At 37.7% G+C, this 17,780-nt stretch overlaps 1 long non-coding RNA gene across 1 annotated transcript in view; it reads left to right on the top strand.

The window, feature by feature from the left end:
- The window catches only part of LOC135298047 (uncharacterized), a 53,347-nt gene extending 48,424 nt beyond the window's left edge, over positions 1-4,923 (top strand). Inside the window, exon 3 of the long non-coding RNA XR_010360014.1 lies at positions 4,795-4,923. This is a non-coding gene — a long non-coding RNA (uncharacterized LOC135298047). The remainder of the gene's footprint in view (positions 1-4,794) is intronic.
- Positions 4,924-17,780: the final 12,857 nt, after the last annotated feature.

The raw sequence follows: 17,780 nt of genomic DNA, 5'->3' as shown, positions 1-17,780 counted from the left end.
GCAGCAAATAGAGTAGGAGAGGGAGTGAGCAGAATAAAATTTCCCATAAATAAAATGAGAAAACCAGAAAGAGGTAGAATTGGACTAGACCAGTTGAGTGAAGAAACACCTTTTGTCATAACTCATATTTGACAAATGCATCTGTTGAAAAAACAGGCTAAACTATATCCTCCTACATTTGAAAACTTGCTGGGTTTTGAAGCTGAATAAAATGGTCCAGATCAGTTTTATGGTGTTCTCTTTCCCGTGGGAGACTTGACTTGTTGCTCCCAATGGAAACTGTGTCTGTGGAGGGGCTCTGGCTCCTGGACCCCACAGACATGCACGGGTTATATTTTGATAAGATCTGGTTTAGAATGAAGAAGTTACTTGTAAGTTGAAGATCCACTTTGTTAGGGAATACACTCTGAGGCCACACAAGTCAAAATAATGGTAGGAATGAGGAAGAAGGTCAGAGAAGATTAGTACCGTTACCAGGAAATCCTAGCCAGAGCGATCAGCTGTTGGGTGCTACTGTATTTAGGAGCCTCCTTTTTCTCAGCATAATGATTCTGGGAAACCTGTAATACAACGTCTCCTACTCCTACTGGAAACACCTGTTTTGTGTGTATAGGCTTAAAGGTAGAAATAAGGGTGTCTCTCAGTGGTGGATGGGATTCTGTTTCATAATTTCATATGTTCTCCTGAAAAAGCAAATCCCTCCTTTAAACTTCTTATTAATTTTAAAATTCCTGTAATGATGGTTAAAAACCCAAATCTCATGACAGGAGGGTTGTTATACAGTGTTTTTGCTTGTCACCTCTGGCCTGCATTTCAGCTATGTGCTAATGCTTCCACTTCCTGCCAGAAGAAAGGTTAAAAAGCCAGTATTTGTTGGACCTGATCCCTCAGGTTTTCCAGGTTGATGCATCCCTGTGCCTTCTCTCCAAAATCATTGCCCAAGGGCCAGGGTGGTTTTTTCCCCACGCTTTTCTTGTAGATTCTATTTGCATTACTGAAACTTTGCACACTTTTTTCCCCTATTTTTTTCTTTTTCTTTTTTCTTCTTTCAGAAAACTGGCCCATCTTTTGCTTGTGCGGTTTTCAGCCACAAAAACAACAAAAAAAACCCAACCAAAAAACCCCCTTACTTTTGTGGGAATACAGGTGAAGTTGGGGTTCTCACTGGAGCATTCAAATCAAGTGAAATTTAAAAATTGCTCAGCCTAGGGTGACCTACAAACAGAAGGTGCAAAAGTTCCAGTTTTCTAGCATGTTTTTTAAAAGAATTTAAGACAAGAGCATCCACAAACTCATTTTTCTCCTTCCGTCTTCCAGGGAAAGCAGATTTGATATTTTGTGAGAGCAACATATATTGTCAGAGACCACAATCTTCTTTATTAATGACTGCAAGGTTGTGGTGTGAAAATTTGTCTCAGTCTTCAATGCACTGCAAATGTATTCCTGCATGGCAAGCCTGAAATTGCAGTAATACTGTTTTCTATTATGTTGTAAATTGACCTTCTACAATAAAAAGGCAGCAAAAGAGGACAGCCTGGATAATACTACAGTTGCTTCTTGGATTTTTCAGAGATTTGGTGCTTCCCACCTTTGACCTTGTGAATTTTGCAGATAATAAAGAAATAATAAATACTTTGTGCAGCTTAAGTTCAGGGTAGGTTAGATCAAAACTAGAAGGGGACTGTGACAAACTGTAGCTGAATTTTAAATGAGTATAAGACTATTATGACTACTGATGTCTTGAATCCTAAGTTCTATATTAAGGTCAAGATAATGGCTTAGTGTTTTATGAGCCTTTGTAGTCTGAGCGGCACCATCTCTTTAATCTTAACTTTGCCTCGAGCCAAAATAAATCTCAATGTTGTAAACTCTATTGTAACATAACTGCCCTGTTCAGGAATGATCATTTTTTCTAAATGTCACTAATGTCTCACTGTGGCAAAACAAGAAAGGAAATCTTACTCCTCTTGAAATGGCAAATCTGGAAGTATTGTAGTTTTTCTGTGTGAACTGAATCTATATTTTTGAGTATTTTATCTCCAGCATTTTGAAATAACTTGTTCAGTTATTTTCATCACTGCAAACTGAGGTTGAAAAGAAAACTGACTGCCATCTTCAGTGGCATTCTCTAAATGTGTACAGCTTATTTGTTTATGCATCTGCTGTACCCCAAGACATATTTGATAAATCAAGAATGGACTTTATGAGTGCTGTCTGAATGTTTGAAAAAGAACTGCCTTGATTGGGTGGAGGGAAAGTAGCAGGTAAGGTAGGGACTTTTTTCCATGAATGTCATAGCCTTATAGTTTTGTTGCCTGAACCAAAAATATGTACAACCATGCCTATGCACAACACCCAGTATAATGGATTTGTCAGAGGAGCCCTTCTATAGGTGATACCTCTGTGATTTTCCTAAACATTGTGCTGCTGTGGTTGTTTTCCTCATATTTTGTTTTTTGCATGTATCTATTCAGCATCTGTTCCTTCTTTTCAGAATCTTAAAAACTGGGACATCATTTAGAAATGCAGATAGACTCACAGTGTACTGTGATAGTTTGTAATTTCATGCAGCATTCTTTGATGAGACATAGGGTGCATTCTGAATTACTCTGCACATCAGATGATTTCCATGCTGCCACCCATTCCTAGAAAAAGCTGATAATGAAATGCATGGATGGATAGGTATCATAATTATTTGCCAAAGTGAAACAAAGAGTAAGCAATGTTTAATAGTAAATTTACTTCTTTACACTGTCCTAGAAAAACATAATGAGGAGAAGACATTCTTTGTCTCTGTTTTTTTATAAGCAATAATTTTATATTCATTCACTCTCGTATCCTGGATGCTCATCTGGTGAATGATATCCCTGACCATGAATGGCAAAGTGGACTAGATGATCTTTTGAGGGCTCTTTCAGCTAAAACCCTTCTATGATTCTATTTAGTCTTAGCTCATCCAATCTGCCTCCACAGCAGTGAAGAGACAGAAGATGATTTGTTGTAGCCCAAGTTGGTCTGTGTGAGATAGAAGAAAATAGTTGTTCTCTAGGAGCTCTTGCTACTCTCCATTTCATGGAGGGAACCTTGTTTGGTGTTATAATAGGAAACATAACTAGCATCTTAGCCAATATCCTGGGCTGAAGGAAAATAACTTTTGTACAACATTTTTAATGGGAAGATTCAAGTATGGAAATATTCACAGATGGAAGAAATGGTGTGACTTTAGCACCAGATACTCTGAAACCAATTTTTAACCCTGGAGGAAAATCTTACCTCTCATACTAACCTTCTTTGATACATGGCAAACAAAGTTTGCCATGTTTTTTACCTGTAGACCATTGTAATTCAATTAAGATTCTTGCCAATTGCTGTTCAAAGCCTGAATGGCACAGCAATCTGCATCCATTTCTCTCTCCCTTTTTTTTCTGGAAACTGCATTGTAAAATCTGGTTTTTGTCGCCACTTCTTCGAATCTTAAATCTGCTCTCGAAATACAATAAAATGTTATTTAATGCCCTTTCTGGTGTATATTTATATCTTCAGAATCTCTGTAGGCTGACATTGGTCATCCATGCCAGACATTAGGTCTGCCATTCTTCCTTCAACTCATTCACCTTGCACCAAGGAGGGTGTGCAGATAAATTGCTTCTTTTTTGCTGCCAGTTTTGCTATCATTTAACAGCCTTGTGTCAGGGCAGAAGTGCCTATTGGTTTTGAATCATGTGTGCTTGTGAGAATTGTTAATGAAAAGTGAAAAAATTTTCTAGTATGATGCATTTAAAAAAGTTCTTCCCTCCATGGAAGTGTTGCTGAACAAATTCAAAAATGTCTTGTGTTTACAAATCCAATTAATTCTGTTAAAGCAATAATATTATTTAAGGCTATTTGGTCTAGGCTTTTTTTATTGTTACAGTAAGATCTTGAGGAAAAAGTTGAACAAAACCCAATAAAAATGGTTGGTGTAAATTATTGTGCAATCTCTGCACCAAGGCAAGATTTGTGCAAGGCACTGCACCAAGTGAATTTTGTTTCATTGTGTTTATTTTTATTTTTTGTAATTGAAAACTGTTGTACTTTCAGACAAGATTCTGGAATGCTGCCACCTTACTCTCCCTTGTATTTCTGACCAATTTATGGCATAAGAGCTTCTGGGTGTAGAATGCCTTTTAAAAATTTTGTAGAGTGTTAGGACAATGACATTTCTCTCCTATTTGAGATCTGCTGAAGTTACTGTATTGCTAATAATAATGCTCTGAAAAAGCACTGTTAAAGCTTAAAGCCCCTGGGCACTTCACATTGATGATATGATGCACACCAGCTCACCTCTGCAGAGATCCTGATTCATGCTTTTAAGGAAACCTGAAGTCTTGCTGCCTTAGACATTTAAACTTAACTTAAACCAAACTTATTAATGATGATACATATAAATCTCTGCTCTGAGGAATAGTTACTGTCAGGATCTTGACCCTGCCTTAGCTGATTGTGACAGCTAGGTCTACTTCTATCAGGTATTCTTCTGAACCCAATTGCAAAGGGAACTGGTTCTAAGAAAACCTTGTTTAAAGTCTGTCTGTTGGCAGAATTGAATAGCTGTTGACATAACCCAATAAGTTGGTAGTAGATTAAAGAAAATAATGCATGTGACAAAATTAACCACCAGCAGTGAGTATGGTCAGCTGTCAGGCAGAGCTACTCTAGACTTCTTTGTGAGCACCAGCACTTATGCTAGGGAAAATATTTTGCAGTGGTCATTTAAAACCAGGCCTCCTAAATGCTGTTCTATGTTGGTAACAGGTCATGAATTTAGAGGAGATATTTCTGTTTCCTGCTTGGCTGGGTACAGAGAAGAACCTGAGAGAATAAGCATTGTGAAGCCTGCAGTATAACAGTGAGAACACTTGCAAAAACAAGTGCAAAATGTGCTTTCTGCCTATGCCTGTGCAGATAAAACATGATTGTTCGAGTCTTGAATGAAGGTAAATGTCAAAGGAATATAGAAATTCTGTCTTTTTTTCCCATGTTGCAAAGTAAAATGTCCATAGTGATTTTTATTTTATCTTTGTGCTGTTTATCTCTATCAATGTGCTCACAGGTAACTTATAAATAAATACTTGGTCAGGTTTCTCATTTCACTACAAATATTGTGAAAAATATAACTTGTATTCCTTTACCATGCAAGGCACGCAAATACTAAATTTTCTACTTCTTAATATTTTTAAATTAAAGAAATTGTTAGTTTCTTCTGTGGATTATCTTAAAGTGTAAAAATTTGGGCTGCTTTTTTTTTCTTTCCTGCTTATAAAGCAATATAACTTTTGACTAGAGTATTTTGATTTTAAGCTATTTCAATTTTTATAAAGATTTCATCTCTTTGAACACTCTGTGCATATGCAGACTCATTTTGGGGGACAGCTGCATGTGACAAGCAGGTACAAGGACCCTCAGTGCCTGTAACTGAGGCAGGGAGATGAAGACAAAGAACTCACTTTACCACATATGAATCTCAAGGGTTTTCACAATGTCACAAGTCCCAGACTTGTTATATCCTCTTTTTAATCACTGCCACTTAAAGATGCAATTAATTAGATGTATTTTAACTGCTTGTGTCAGAGTGGGGTGATCCAGGACCATTCCCTGAGCTCAAAGGGGAAGTAGAGTGGGCAGCCCCATGGGCAGCCCCTGGCACTGCACCTTGCATCTTCTCACCACTGGAGCCCCTCCCAGTGCTCCTTGCTGTTCTTCCTGAGGCTTAGGAAACAGATAATTTATCTGCCTAGTTATCACTGCTGATCAGGAATGTTGCTCTCCTCCTCTGAGGTTGCAGAGAGAAATGGTCTCTCTCCTTTGAGCTGCTGAGTACAGTCTGCAAAGTGGAAAGAAAAACTCTTTCACCTTAGAGGAAAAAAAAACCTCCTTGTTTGCTTTGTCTTATAGGATATTTAGTGGTTATGAAATTTGTGAAAGGCAGTATGGAAGTAATTTCAGAATAATATACACTGGGCTTTATAGAATTACTTTGGTACATACAAATAAAATATGTGATTGTAAACAGTTATTACAGTTGTATAATGCTTCAAATTTAATTTTTTATAATGGCATCTGAGAATATTCATATATCCACAAAAGCATTTGACAGAGCAGCCCTGCTACATGTGTGATGACTAGAAAACTCTTAAGCTTGAGAATATTAAATCTGAGGTTGTGTTCTAGGACACTCACAGCTCACAATTTCTTCCTCTTTCTCTCTAAACAAACGCACACCAGATATGGCATGCATGTCTGTGTGCTCTAATATGGGAAACAAGTGCAGAGCTGCCTGTACAGATTGCATATTAAAGAATTTAGCTACCCAAGCTGCAAGTGACATAGCTAGTAATAAACCTAGGTAAGATTAATGACAGGAGGCTGGGAAAATTTTCTCTGAAACGGAACCCCTTTGGTGGCACTAATAATTGTTATTCATTACAGGTTAGTTCTAGCAGCACAACAAACACTGTTGTCAAGCTTGCTAATTCCCTGAGCTTATTTACCCACTTGTTTAAGAAGATTTTGTGCTTAGTGCTGTTTATTCATGTTCCTTTCTATCCTTTTCTAGGGTTGGTTTTGATTTTTTCATGCTCTCCAGAGCACGTGGATATGTTCCCTCTTTGGAGCTCTTGACATGGCAACACCTGCTAAGAAGATGGAGGTGAAAAGTTTCAGAAATATAAAAGGAACTCTGCTGCTTCTCAAACAAAGGAACAATTCTGTAAGGTTGGAGATACTTTTTAGCAATTGAGCAGAGGCAGTTATGCTTTGATTAGCTTGAAAACACACATCTTTAAAAAAGATAAATAGTTTTTTAGGTTTTCTCTTTTTTTCCTAAACTTTAGCAAATGAGTTTGTTCTAGGCTCATTTACACTGAAAACTTCACTTTGGCATTGAAAGATAAATGATTGCCTTATGATAACTACATAGTACATTTATAATATAATTTCAATTTTTTATATTCCCCTTCAGTTTTTTATGATAGCTGAAGTTATGGGAGACTTATGAAACAAATTATATTAAGAAAGTAAATAGTGTACAATATCTTTAACTTCTACACATACAAAGTTTTTAGGATAACCATGACACTTCTTTATTATCACTTCTCCTCTAGCTCTCTTTTAATGTCTCTGCATCACATAGCTGCCCATACAGCCTGGTAACAAGAAAAGAATACTGGTAGAAAAAAATCATAATGTCCTAGCAGGATGCCTCTATACTTTCATTATTATAGCAGCCAGAAAGCCTAACCAGAATTTGGTAAAGAATATATTTTAAAATTTGGATTGATTTATCAGAATTCAAGAATCTGATTTTAAGTCAATTAAAATAAAAAAATAAAAAACCCAGAACAAAACATAATAGGGGAAAAATGATGCAGTGGTAAAATACCCAAGGTGTTATTCATAAAATCTAACTGTGATAACAGATATAGCTGGCTCAAATTTCCAGTCCCTTGATATTGAGTGAGGATGCTGACTCAAAGACCTTAAATTAGCCTTTGCTCTGAATGGCCTCATGGAGGAATCTGTCCTTCTGCCACTGGCTTTAAAGAAATCCTGTATGCGTAGCTGGATGAGGTAAATGACATGAAAATCAGCCTCTCAGAGGATGCTATTTTCCTTTAGGTGTTTTCTGTTAACTCTAAGAGAGGGACTTTGTGTACACTTGAGTGGTATCTAGCATGGGAGAGGATTCACCAGAGAATCTCTCATCTGTTGTCATGGTAAATTAATATAAAATAAGAATTTCACGTTTGAAGCAAGTTGTTCAGACTAGCAAGAATTATGAATAATACTTATTTAAGGAGATGTTGTGGGCCCAAGTAGAATTCTGCTTAAGCTCTTAGGGGAAACACCCAGAAAAATCCAAAGGATCGTGACAGAGTCACTGAAAAATCAAAATAGATGAAAATGAGTCACAGCAGCTAGAATAACCAGAACTGCTCTCCTCTCCTCAAGACCTGATCATGTCAATAAATTTAATATCCAATATCAAATACTGAGATGCTGGAAGAGCACAAGAAAGCAAAGAAACTCTGACAAAATCTCATCAACATATCTGAGCTATGATCTTGCCCTTAAATTGGATTCCAACACAACATGCTGTTCAAATGACCCCTTCTTAAAAAGACTGCCAAAAACTGCAGTAAGTGGAGACCTGTGCTGGCCTCTGCTTTCTCTGGGTAATATATACCCTGGAAAAAGGAAATAACTCACAGCATAATCAAGTTAGATCTATAATTTCTAGGGTATTTTGTATTGTCCTTTCAGATAATGTAAGGTCAGTACATAAATCTAAAAAAGTAAAATGTCAGAACAAGCATCAACCTTGTCTTCTGTAAAAACGGATCTTGACATAATCCAAAACAAAGATTTATAAGATCACATCCTTGTAAATAATGTTCCTGAATGTTAAGATCAAAATGGTCAATAAGAGTTTAGCATGGATGGCAGTCTGCTCCATTATGAACAAATTGGTAAGACTTTCTTGCTCCCTCACCATTCCATGGATACAGGAATGGAAACACAGGCTAGGTACAATGTCAGTGTCCAAAATTCAGACTAAAGTTAATTTTTTCCAACATTTTCCCTTATTACTTTGTTCACAAAAAGGTTTCTATCCGGATTCATATTACTGTTTGTATCTTGGGTGAACTACTGGATAATGATGCTGAGACACATCTCACTTCCACCTGTGACTCTGTTACTGAGCTTCAAAATCTGAAAAGTTGTATTTTTGCAATGCAGTCATTATTCACTGTGCTTTTTGGAAAAATGTATTTTGACCAGAAGCATCTGTACAAGAAACAGGAAATCAGAAATGTAACAGTAATTTCTACCATAAAGCAAAATGACCAGTGAAACTTTTAGAAGGGGCCACAAATCTTAACAATGCATAGCTACCATTGGAGACTGGATTGCTTCACTGAAAAATGTCCTGTTCTCTAGAATTCTTTCCCACCTCATTCCAAACATTTTTAGCAACAAACCATTTTGGTTTTTCTTCATATACAATTTTTGTTAGATGGGCAGTAGCTGAAAAACCTGGACTTGTGTGTATTTCGCAGGAATTGAGATGTGAATTCAGATCTTCTCAGAGTCATAACTTGCAAATGCATGAGGAAAGTTACATGCCTATCTATCAGCATGGGTGTAAATACACAGGCAGACATGGATATGTGCGGTTAAACTGGAAACAGACCCCCAAAGTTTTATCATCATTTTAAACAGATGCAGACAATGTTTGTTACTTTCAAGACCTAATTTCTACGCTTATCTGTTTTGGTTCAAAATTAGGAACAAGCCCCATTTTTGTACAAAGGTCTTCAGATTTTGTTTCTAGGCCTCAAGGCAGATATGGAAAACGAGGGTGAGACTGTTCCAGTTCACTGTTGGTCACAGGCTGTATGCATAAACCTTTAAAACCTAGATTCTGTATGTCATCTGAATAATATCATGTATGACTCTGTGCCATAAACTGAGTTTATTTTGACATGATAAAGTGTAATTTTCAGTTCTTAACACCTATGCAGAATCTGTTGCCTTTGATTCACTTACAGAAAATATGTGTTTTTACACAAGCAACTGGGATGTTTCCTTTCTGAATGAAACAGCCTTGTATTAAGACTAAGCTGCTTTGCAGGCTTGCATAGAGAGCACAAGCTTTTAAAAGTCCATGTGAAAGTTTGTTGAGACCTCTGATAAAAATCAGAGCCTTTGCAGTTCATCAATTGCTACTTAGAATAATAGGAATAAGAACTATTCTCTCCTTTTAATTAACTGGCTGGTGGATGAAGCACTAAGAGATAAACTGTTTGTTAAAACTTAAAGTACACCACAGAAGTCTGAGTCAGTATTGTTACTTGAATGCATCAATGAATAACAATGAAAGCCATATAATAAAAAGTTTTTTCCTCTCATTTAATTCTAATATGCCATAATGGAAGCTTGTGTGGTATGAGAAGCCTTTTCATTTATAATTATATTGTTGAAAGCCCCCCAAAAATGAAAATTGTAAATTCTGAAGGCCGCAGAAGGACAGATAAATGAATGGCAAATTCCACTGAGCATTTTATCAGCTTCCTGCCATTCTCTGAACAGTGCCAGATAAAACCCCCAGTGCTTAAAGGTCTTGTGAAAGGCTGTGCATAAGCTTGTAAAATGTGTATTAATTATAAAAAGTACATCATAGTCTCCTCAAACTTCAGTTAGTTTTCTTGAAATACACAAAGAGCTCTAGCTCCTTCCCATCTGGCCAAGATGGCTGCTTTTAAGATTGAAATTGCTGAACTGTCTTTAAGAAATTAATTGGCCAAAGCCTCTTATTATTTGCAAATAGAGTTTTAGCTTATTTCCTGCTGTTTTTCATATACTTTGTATTATAGATGGAGCAGGTAGTGAGATGAGCCTTTCACTTTGTCCAAGAGATACTTCTAGAAGACACTGATCTGAAAAGCTTAGACCTCATCACAGGCACTTGGGCTCAATCTGTTTATGATGGCTCTTCATGTAAACAATTTTCCAATTTCAGAATATGAAACTAGGGAAACGTGGTATTCTGTCATAAAGAAGAGTTAAAAATTCTACAAAATTTAAATTCTACAATTAAAAATTCGACAAAAGTTGAATATTCTGTATTTAGGAATGTGTTATTAGGTAATGAGAGGAGAAGCAACCTGAAATATTTCTTGGGTAACACCTTGGAAAAAAATTCTAAATCTGAACACTCAGATGCACACACAGAGGGAAAAGAAAAGAAAATGGAAGTTTGTTAATTTTATAAGATGAAATTTTTCAAAGATTGAGCATTGCCCATCCTCTCCTACTGTTAACCGTGGCATTGCCAACAGTTATTGGGAAGAAGTGAGAAAGACCTTCCCTGAAACTTTCTTGGAAACACTGAAATGCTTCAATGACAGGCATGCTCAGGGTGAAGTCAGGGATGGGTTGTTGCTCTTGGGTGCTCCTACTGCTGTCCTCAGGGGAAGGAGAGGGCAAGGAGAAAGAAATGCAGCTGGAATGCAGACTTCAGGAGAAAGAATGGAAACAAATAGGGCATGAGTTTGGGGAAATATGAGCAAAGCTATGGAAGCAGTGATATCAGAAGCTACCAGAAAATCACACAGAAATGGGAGACTTGAGCTAAATGGAGATGGAAACAGAAATAAACTGTGCATAATCAGTGGAAGAAATATTCTTGCAGAGCCCAGGACTGAGAGGATCCAGTTGAAGTCTGTCTGTCCATGAGGTAAGCCTATTCCTTCCTTTCTCAAGTAATTCTGAACATTTTACATCAATTTCTTGAACTGATATAATTACTGGTTGGCTTGGTTACTTTAGTTTGTTGCATTTTTTAATAACATTTTTGTTGCTATGGACAAAATTCCTTTGCATCTCTCTAGCATTTAACAGGCCCATTGGGTCTGTCGTTGGTTCCCCTGGAGACTTCTGAATAGTAACGAAGTAAAGATAAAATTACTTTGAGGAATACAGTTAGTGCAGATAGCTTGGTATGCACTTAGGTGGGAGCTGCAGGTTGAGCTCTGCGTGATGGGAGCCCCAAGCAAGAGGCCAAAGCTGGTGCTGACCCTTTGCACAGGAAAGGGCACGGGGCTCTGTGGCCCTGCCAGGTGACTGGACACTCAAGAGACACGGCAGGAGCCACTGACACAGAGGAAAAACCCCACACTGTCACACACAGACTGAGAGGGTGTAAAAGCCCAGGGGTTCCTTGGTTTGGGGTCCCTGCTCAGGGTACCAGCTCAAACTGTCATTCTGTTTTTACACCATGACCAAGCTCTTTTAAGGACCCAGATGCCTGAGGCTCTGCTATGGGAAACCGAGGTCGAGCAGGTAAGGAAACCTTGTCTGGCTGTGTGGGTGTGCAGGGAGTCAAGCGAGGCACCCATCGCTCCCAGAGCCGCCTGCTGCAAAGGGGCCTCGACCCAGCTCAGGTGCTCCAAGGGTGGGACTGCCAGAGCAGCTCCCAATGCACACACAGAAAAGCTTCCTTTACATTTACATAGTTACTGTAATTGGAATGCATGCTACATTGCTATTCCTGCAAACACTTATGAGAATGTCAACAAAATACATTTTTCTTTCGGGGATTCTTATGTGTGGAGAAATTTTGTTTTATCTTGGTACTCTTTTTAAAATTGTTTTACCAGACCCATGAACTACTGTCCACATATATTCTCTCTTTTTTTCAAAGGAGAATTGAGAAGAAAGCATTTCCCCATTTTTGCAGTAGTAATGTGAATGTGAACAAAAGCAGCTTCTCTCCATTGCAGTCAATCAGAAGTTTATGTGGGAAATGCATTTCAATTTTATGTCTGCTTACATTCTTGAGCAGTTCCTTTTTTGTGTTGACACATGAAAGGCATGTTGCCTTTGTGTTAATATTAAGGTACAAGTCAGGCTTGTCCTTTGCATCAACCAGGCCCAGGTTGATGCTGTTTGAGACTGGTAATGCAACTTCTGTTGATCATCATCACGGAGCAGTGCTGTCCTTCTGCAGCACTCAGGGCTGCTCTGGGCAGGGTTGTCCTCTCTCCAGTGTTGCATTTCAGGGATTATGAAGTGGATTTTAAAAACCCACAGCAAGCAACATCCATTGCTTCCCATCACTGGAGCAAGGGGTTATCATATCCTGTAGGGAGGTCACTGAACGGCTAGTCACAGCTGCAATGCAATTCCTCTAGGAAGTCATAATGATCTGACTGTGCTGGTTTTTGGTTTTTTTTGGGAGAAGGTCATTAATTTTCTGAAGAAGTTCATTTTAAATGAAAATAAGTTTTCTTAAATCTTCACTATTTTTATTTTAATTTATTTTGCTAACAGCTTTACCTAAGAAGTATAACACTGAGTGAAGTCTTAAGCTGGCTAATTGAATTTTCTTCTTTAGCCTGTGGTCAAGCCTATTGTGGGTCACACAAACAGGGCAGTGAATCACAGTCTGGGAAGTCAGCTGATGGCTCCAGCTGAGCATGTTGGGCTTTTGGTCTGTGTGTTGGCAGTTTGCTGGATCAGAACCTGGGGTTAGGAGCTTTGGATCTCAGCAGGAGGAACAGCTTTGCCTCTGTGCTTGGCTTTTAGCAGTTTTTTGGCAGAATTTAATTTGATTGTAGGTTAATATTCACACTTTTAAAAATCAGTTAGTAGGGCTTGGATAGCTCTACTAATGTGTTTTGTAAACTCCATTTACACCTGCACAAATCTTAGTGGGAGTTCAGCATTTACTGTGAACAATAAAATATTTGGCTAGTTTGCTCACAAATTTTGTTCTTTGCCAGAGGCACTTAAAAAACAATGTTCCAGAAAAATGCCTAGAAACGGCATGTGAGGGGTTTTTTTGTGTTTTTTTTTTTTCTTGTTTGTTTTTCTTGTTTATTGCTGCTTTCCGGTGCCTCATCCACTTATCCCCAGGGAGTGGAGAATTAAAAGGAAATTCCACATAGTATTTTTCCTATCCTAAACTGGCATCCAAAATTCCCTTTTTTGGTCATCAGCAGCTGAAGCAGGTAGTGGAGCTGTTGGCCAATTTTTGTTGTAGATGAGTGTAAATTGTAGAAAGCTGTCCTCTGTGTCAGTCACTTTCAGTGTCTGTGGCTTGTTTAGAGGAAATTTCTGGTGTCACAGTGACACTGCAGTTTCAATCAGGTTTAGATTTGTTCCAGGACCACTTGATTTGTGCCAAGCTTTTCCTTGCAAAAATGTCTGCTGAGACTTTTAGAGGGCACAAAACAGTCCAATTTCTCAGAAGATGTCTAAGATATTTTGTTCAGCAGATCAGAAGGAAATTTAAAAGCGTTCAGAATAATATGGAGAAGTGGGAAGATTGGGAATCCTCCAGTCATTTCAGGTATGCATCCTTCTATGGTGACATGTAAGGGCCAGGTGAAAAATGTCTCCTATGCTTGAGAATATGAGTCTTTCTGCTTTACCCCCACGGAGGATGGTAAGGATTGACTGGAAATAATGCCTGACTGGGTGTAGCTGTAGGGACCTTCTTGCTGTAAGCTGGACAGAGAGGTGGCTTCAAACTTTACAGTGTCTTGCTCTTGTTTCTAGCTATGTGGAATCTGAATTTTTAAAAATCTCCTTTGTTTTCCTGAATATTTTTTTAACTGTGTTCAAATGACTGAGTTGGAATATTTTTTTTTCTGTTAAAGCAACAGTGCAGGCCATGGATCATCAGTAGAAGAATCTGCTTGGAAGAAGTAGATCTGCCATTATTTATTCTCATGGGATTTTCTGCTTGTAACTATTGAGTAAATAGTATCAGAATTGTGCCATTAGGACTAGAAGTAGAGTCAAGGAAGCCAGGGAGATTGTTTATTTGTACCTCAGTTGTATTCATTAGTTCTCAAGAGTCATGAGATGTTACCATTTAATCTTTGAACTATCACCAGAACCTACATGAACAGCAAATGCTTCCCAACAAATTGGCTAACTCTTTTTGAGCTCAGATACACAGATGTGTGGCGTAAAGAGGAACGAGACTGGTGATGCTACTTCTCTCTCTGTTTCTGTCGTGTTAGGAGCTACATCTACCTCAGAGACTGTGATTAATTATCCAAGTTAGTGTCAGAGGTTACAAATGCCCTTGGCTGCGAAAGTTGGGTCACCAAAAGAATGTTGCAAAGACCTAGAAATAATCTCTGTAGTTACTTCTTATGAATTAATTTCCATTGCTTTTTAATACCAATGAATGTTAACGTGTTCGTTGGCAAATAATGTCAAGACCAGGGCAATGAAATGTGTTTCAGTGGCTGGGTAGGAACATAACTTCGCATGAATGTTTGAGTGTGTGCATACATGCTCTTTTCAGTCCTTTAGTTGCCCTAAAAGCATGACATAGATTGCTTTTATACAGATTTTTTTACTGGTCTTTATAGTGCATATTTCCTTGGAATTAAAATGGAATATTGAAATAAAGCCTAAAATTCTCTTCACACAGATTTGTTAAGGAGAGAAAAAAAAAAAAAACAACTGGATAAAATTATACTACAAAATCTCCTTGCATTTGATGTTTTACTGTATTAACAATAGCGAAAGACTTTTATGTCACTTCACACATATAAAGTCTCAAATAGAGCCTCACTCTATTTAATGATGACTAAACCATTGTAAGCTCCAAAATCAAATTTTTGTTGAGTATTCTACCACTGCTGTTTGGGTTCTGCTGCATCTTACACAATATGCTGGTTTCAGCTACAATTTCTGATTTTCATATAAAGAGGAATTAATTTTAACTATAAGAAATACTTCTGCTTTGGTCTCCAGTTGAAAGAAAAAGTGTTCTGTAAAAGAATAAAAATAAACACATTTCTTTAATTAAAAGTAATATTTTCGCATCTCCCACACTTGAGCTGAAATGACAGAAAGTTAAAGCTAAAATTTGTCACAGAAAATTCCAGCCTGTACTAATTTCTTAAGCAGATTATCACAATGACTTGGCGTTTGTCTGCAGCAAAAAAAAAAAAAAAAAAAAAAAAAAAGATAAATTGAATTAAGCAAAAATTATTAGACAGATAATTTTTTTTTTTTAAGCAGGAACATTAATGAAATCTTTCAACTATTTTTTGTTACTAAACCGACTTTTGAACTCACCTGCCTCACAGGCCAGCTGCACTAGTGCAAGTCCAAAGTCTAATCCAAGTACCACACTTGGATTTGCAGAGAGACTATTTAATTACTGTCTGAGGATATTTGCATCAACTGGGACACATTAACAAAGACAATTCTGCTTTAAGACGTTCTTAATTTGGTCATATATAAAAGTAATCTGAAACATTTAAGCTTTCATCACACAGATGGAGTGATTTCTAAATTTGTAGCTTATTTAGTTAAACAGCACTTATATGCATCCACGTTAATAAGTCCCAGCTCAGATCTTCATCATTAATTAACAATGGAGTTGCTAAATCTGACACAGATTGTACCAAGTATCACACAGCTCTGTCTGTCTGGGGACAAGCAGTCTGTGAGTTCCAGCAGCAGAAAAGCCAAATCCAGCTCTTGTCAGTGGCAGTGACAGTGCAAAGGAAAATATGTGGGCTGTGTGTGTGGGCAGAATCCTTTCTTATCCACTGTCTCTCCCTTTGAGGGCTTTTGCTTATCAGCACCTGCCACTCATTTTTTCCGTAACCTGTTGAGACTTTTCTTTAAGTCTTCACTTTTGAGTTGTGTTTTCATCTTATGGAATTGTTCCATACAAAGCCTCTGAGACGGGCTGTCTTATCCATCTACGTGTACACACTGCTAGTGCAGGTCCCCTTCATATCTTTATTCCTGGAATCTCTTCCTCTGACATCTGCTGTCTTACCTTGCTCACACCACTCACAATGTTGTTACAAAGATAATTTCTCTACTCTACTAATTTGAAATCAACTGTCCCTTTCAGTTCCTCAGCTGTCATTGTTTCTCTCTCAAATGTGTCGCTTGTCTTTATTTTCAAGACCTTTTCTCGCATCTCTCATATTTTTTGTTTACTATTGAAATGTCTGTTTAAATCCCTGATTGGTTGTGATACCCTGATGAATTGGAGATGACCACAGATAAGATTTTAGTGTTTTGAATTATCTTTTGGCTTCCAAATTTAGATTGCAAGATGCTATTTCAAAATGAATACATTTGTAGGTGTGCCCTTTCTCCCCTCACTGCATTCATCAATGACCTCCAGGTCCCTGATTCCTTTTCAAACCAAAAGTAGCAGACTTGTATTGAGAAAATGCTGGGAGCTAGAATTTTAAAGACTCTATCATGAATATATTCAAAATGAAAATGCATTTTGAGATTTTACAGGCTGTGGAAGCAGAACAATATCCATAATAAATAAATTCATATTGTTCTTTATTCCACTGAAAAGAATACAAATTCAAAGAATGAGAAAGATGACATGAGGGAGAGGCTTGGATTCAGGTAGACTAATTTCTGGCTGAAAAGGTTTGAAATGCTCCCAGGCCCACCCCCTAACACCAGCTGGTTTTTCCCAGGAGTTGGTACAAGTACCCCTAGAGCTTTCTGTGGGCCCAGTGTACAGCTGTGACAGTTCATGAACAGTCTTGGTTCCCCCTCCTTTCTTCATCTCTCAGGAGAGTCAAAAATTCTGTCCAAGCATACACCACTGCACTGGCTAGTGCATTTACTTTCCAAACCAGCAGGAATTCACTTAATAATTCACTCTTCAAAACATGATTTATTCTGCAGAGCCATCTACTTTAATTACTATTTGAGCTTTCTAGAACCACAGGTCTGGGTAATTATTTTCATTGCCTCCCCTCGGTTGCTTATGCTGTATAGATCTGCTGTTTAATGAGTCACTCAGAGGCCAGAAGGAAAACTGAATTCCTGAAGTACAGGGTGTCTACACAAAAATGCACAAGCAAATATTTCCACTGTAAGCAAAGAGATAGTGTTTGCTTGTGATAAACCACTTCTGAATAATTTATTTCTAAACTTGATGTGAGGTAGACAGATCTTATCATAGAGATAAGAAAGGGGGGAAAAGGAATGCAGTGAAGAGGGCAGTGATTTCAGTGATTCATTTAATTATTGTTATTTAGAAAGTTGAGAGCCTAGCCCCACTGTGTCAGACACTGCTAGTGTATAATAATAGACAGACAGTTGCTGCAGTATAGCTTCTACACAATGGAGAAGTTAAAATTTATAGTTTGGCAAAAATCATACGTGTATGCACTATCCTCACATAATTGTACTTGGCATAGGGGTTTTTTTATTTGCTG

Source organism: Passer domesticus, chromosome 3 (genome assembly GCF_036417665.1).
Source record: "Passer domesticus isolate bPasDom1 chromosome 3, bPasDom1.hap1, whole genome shotgun sequence".
Lineage (NCBI taxonomy): Eukaryota > Metazoa > Chordata > Aves > Passeriformes > Passeridae > Passer > Passer domesticus.
Note: the sequence above shows the minus strand (reverse complement) of the source record. Positions and strands in the feature narration are given on the sequence as shown.